The sequence below is a fragment of the Branchiostoma belcheri genome, unplaced genomic scaffold (genome assembly GCF_001625305.1).
Source record: "Branchiostoma belcheri isolate BF01 breed outbred unplaced genomic scaffold, Haploidv18h27 scaffold468, whole genome shotgun sequence".
Lineage (NCBI taxonomy): Eukaryota > Metazoa > Chordata > Leptocardii > Amphioxiformes > Branchiostomatidae > Branchiostoma > Branchiostoma belcheri.
The window spans coordinates 42,914-47,385 of NW_017804096.1; the positions used below are offsets into that span (position 1 = coordinate 42,914).

Consider the following 4,472-nt stretch of genomic DNA (forward strand, 5'->3'; position numbering starts at 1 on the left):
GGTAGAATTAGATTCGCGGTATTCGCTGGGACATTTGTACGGCAAATTAATTTCCCCGCGGATGGTTTTTGCACAAGTGTGTCCCCTCAGTCCACAATCCTTACCACATGGCAAAACGCCAACGCAGAGGTTAATTACAGGGTCGATCAGCACACTGGCCGTGAACTTTGTCCTTCCGGAGTTTCAAATGACTTTTCCGATAACGTATCCGGCTCGTGACGAATTCAGACTCCATTGTTTAACCAAAGTCAACTTTTTGTGTTTACTGACGGTGCATTAATACATTGGCGAAGACGTTTTCGGTAGCGTTTGTGTGTATCTGTCTGTGACACGACATGACACATACAGGTGGACTGTCTTGTCTTAATCTCTGAAGCTCTCGCCCGCACCGCACAAAGCGAGGCACGCAAACATGAGTTCCTACAAGACACTAGCATTCCACAAGGATTACTACAGGTACTCGTACTTCCCTTGGACTGTTAGGGACTGGAACGCGCTTCCGCAGGCCCTACCCTTTTCACGCCTCCGCTCCAGATCCAGAATGACATTGGGATGGGTCAAGGTCCAGGTACAACAACCCCCCGACCACGACGGCGGCGTCGACGAAACTCCGGGAACGGTATATCCGGACGAGAAAAACGGAAAATGACGGATACGACGTCACTCGGGCCTAGAAATCGGACACAGAGTGGCGTTGGGATGGGTTCAGGCCCCCCACCCTCCCTTGCTAACATAATCCTAGCTTCTATAACTTGTTCTTGCTCCACACATACGTGTATTTTGACGACTGGCAACACTATCGTTCCATTCCAAACCCTGTTCGTTCCATTCCAAACTTACAAGAAAGGTCTATCATTGAGTCATTGTTACCTTAACAATCAGTGTTTAAACATATGCTAAAACCGGACCAATTCAAATGTGTTTCCTGTAACTTCAGAACCTACAGAAGAACTGCACCCACCAGCTACTCAGGGTTGCTAAACATACTTAATTTGTTGATAGTTTACATTGTTACGCTTAGTATCGTCATTTTAAGTTCTACATATATGCTTCTCTAGATCTGTCTAAAGTTAGATCATTTCCTTTGCGAAAGTACACTATATCATAAAGTTATGGAACTATCATTGTGTCTTCACGATTACAACTATACCTGCCCTCTCGTTATTTGTCCGGACAAAATTCTTCACGTCATGATGACGAATTGACGTGTGGACAGTGACGGTCAATAGTCAAAGAATCATGGACACGAAATATTCCACCTCAATTTTATTCCTTAAGTGCATCAGCTTCTAAAGACACCACACTTGACCGTCATCACATTAATTCGTACTAAGGCCCACAACGACACTTCCACACACCTCTTCCACAGCCGTGGAAGGGCCGCGGAAGAGCGCTATGGAATGTATATCCCTTGGCAGCACGCTGTGGAAGAGGTATGTGGAAGTGTCGTTGTGGGCCTTCCCACATTCGGTTGCTGTAAACAGACTAAAACACTACATACAGTAGTTGTTTAGTTATAGATAGATAACGAGTAGGAAAACACATGCAGACCCGTGCCATTGGTCAAGTTGGTAGATTTGATTCAGATTGAATATCCTGGGGCTTTGATGAGTCTCACTATGTCTAATTAACGAAGCTAAATACATAACTGTTAGGCCAGTTACTGGCCAGTACTGTTAAGTACTTTTCATGGATGACATCAGCTCGCGCATTAATTTTACGCCTGATTTTGAAAAAAAAAAGAATTTTTGTTGCCTTCTGACAGTAGTCAACATGCCGAAAATGGAGAAAGATGTCTGTGGCCATGTCGGAAGGTGGATGGCAGATAACTTTGAAGAGAGGAGACAAGAAAAGGCTCTGATGTAATGTTTTCAAATTGTTTCTTACTTTGATGCTGTGATATGTGATGCTGACTGTGTATATGTGATGTTCCCACTAAATAAAACCATTTGTACAATGATGGGGTCGAAATTTTTAAATGTAGGAACCTTGTTTCTTTCGGCCCACCTTGTTTTTTTTCGCCCGCGCTCGTATTAGATTTGAAGACTGCGGAGGATGTCATCCATAAAATTTACTTGCTGTGACCTTATATGGATTTTCTAAATGGTGTTAACATTGACATAAGGGATCTAGATAAAACCAAACCAAGTCAACAACACAACTGTATATATATCCTACCTACCTCCTTTGTATGATGAAGCTAAAATTCTTTGAATGAACTATGAACTGATCTACCCTGATGAGTAGCTACATGTAACACAACAGCTGAAAATCTATGGCAATAAAGTAGACTTGATTATTTGAGATAAGGACTTGTTATCTCATTTTTTCTCCATATAGAGTTTGAGTGGAATTCTTATATGGAAAAAATGAGATAACAAGTCCAATGTTATCAGCTTCACTGGGTCAGTCTACTGAGGAAGACCAGAGTGACTGGTCAAAAGCTCTAGGTGAGAGAAATTCTTGTGTTGGATCAAAAGTTTTAACTTTAAACAGACATCTCTTTTTTTTCATATACATGTAGAGTTTGAGTGGAATTCTTTTATGGAAAAAAGGGGATAACTATTCGAGAAACAGTTATCACGACTTTTCAATTGTCACGTTTTCCAGTGAAAAAAAATTACGTAGTAAATAAATGAGATAAAAAGCTATGTCTAATAAAGTCGCATTACAACAGCTTTCCGGTTATAAACTAGTGGTTCTTACTTAGATATCCTGACTACCGTTATACAAAAAGCAAAGCTCTATAAAGCTCCTGTCACACATAGCTGAACTTAAAGACTTTTAGTAGCCTGCTTTGCAGGCGTTCCGAGAGAAGTCGACGTTTTTGTTTTGGGCGGTTGGTGGGTTTTCTGATCGCAAGTAGATCGCACGCGCTTAGAACTCTGGTCGCCTTTAGTACGCCTTCGAAAACCATGGACCGCACCGGGAGAAAAATCAGCACCCCCCCCCACAAACACACATAAGAACGCTTACTGCTCCCAGAACGCCTGCAAAGGAGCCTAGGTTGTTGTTTTTTTTTTACTTAGATCGTGCTATGATGATTTAAGGAATAAATTTGTCAAAAGCTGTACCCGGCTTGACGGTGCACTTGCAGCCCGATGGGATGAAATAGTTTACCTCTTGCCAGTTTTGTTGTGCATAGGTGCCAACATTTCTCATAATCTTAATAGGGGACACCTGCTCCTCGCATTGTCCATATCCTGGATAAACAAAAGGTATCCTATTAAACATAGCTTACTTAGTTTTAACACATCATAGACGTCTGAAGGAATTTTCGGCTCTCAACTTATCAGGTCGACTCGTCAATCATACGTGCTACATTAAGATTTTCCTTTATACTTGGCTTGGCTTTGTTCAATTCATGTGTATATTCACTTTATCCCCGGTTGACATCAATGTCACCTTATTGAGATACAAAGATATTTCTAGCTAATAAAGACTTTTCAAAACGATACAATGCATAATCTGCAAAGCTAGTGTACGTTAAAAATGTTTTACGAAACCTCCACTACTATTAGGCCCAGTCCAGTGTGTAAATAAATGTATCTCATACTTACTAATGTCATGAGTAAGAAACCTACCGTCCAGGCATGTATGTCCTTGGCATGTTCTCTCCATCACTGTACCAGGGGCGTAATCGTCTGGTAGTTTACGTACACTGGAGCACTCTCTGCACAGCCATTTGGGGCTCCAGCGGTCTAAGTTGTTTTTCCCCCCGCACACATTCGGTGGTTGACTAGTCTGCCCGGCAGGGAATCTGCGTGTACAAAAAATAGTCTTATTGAATGTACGTAACCATGACCATGACGTACTTATTATTCGCGATGATGGAACGTTAACCTGTGTTTCAAAGTATTTTACTGTCAGGGGCTGAATGGAGAGCTTGTTGCCAACCATTCGCAATCCCAGAACTCATGTACTAAGAGGAGTTCAGGTTTCTCTGTCATTATGGAAACCAATCACTACGTATACAGCCTCAAACACTGAATGTGTAAATACATGTATTCTACGATGCTACAATGTGTGACTATGCTACAGACTGTTCTTAGTTTTACAATACAAAGGCATTACTTATTCTACCGCCCTACGTTTGTATGTATCACGCCCATCGAGAGGGGGGGGTCGGGGGGCTCCCCTAGGAAATGTTTAAAATTAAGAGGCTCTCCTGTGTATTTTAGAGCCATTTCTGAGCAAATAACCAACGAACTAATACTGATTTTGATACAAATGTTGTCCTCAAAATGACTTACGGCGCTTGGTCTCTGCCACCTCACCGGGCTGTTCAACTCCCGCGAGATTCTGCGAGATACAAAATGTAAGAGGGAACCAAAGTTTTACTTAAACCACAGATGAGGTAAACACAATACAGGACGTTGTCTATATTTGTAGAAAATCATAAAACACGCACCAACCCAGGGCGTAGGAACCTAAATAGTAAACACTTGCATATAACGTTAAGGATAGATTTT

General features: G+C 41.8%; 1 long non-coding RNA gene across 1 annotated transcript; it reads right to left on the bottom strand.

Annotated features, from left to right (window-relative positions):
- Positions 1-3,028: 3,028 nt before the first annotated feature.
- Positions 3,029-4,304, bottom strand: LOC109479101. The gene is made up of 3 exons (XR_002140777.1): positions 4,254-4,304; positions 3,585-3,760; positions 3,029-3,203 (listed from the first exon to the last, which is right to left on the bottom strand). It is a non-coding gene; the product is annotated as an uncharacterized LOC109479101 (long non-coding RNA).
- Positions 4,305-4,472: the final 168 nt, after the last annotated feature.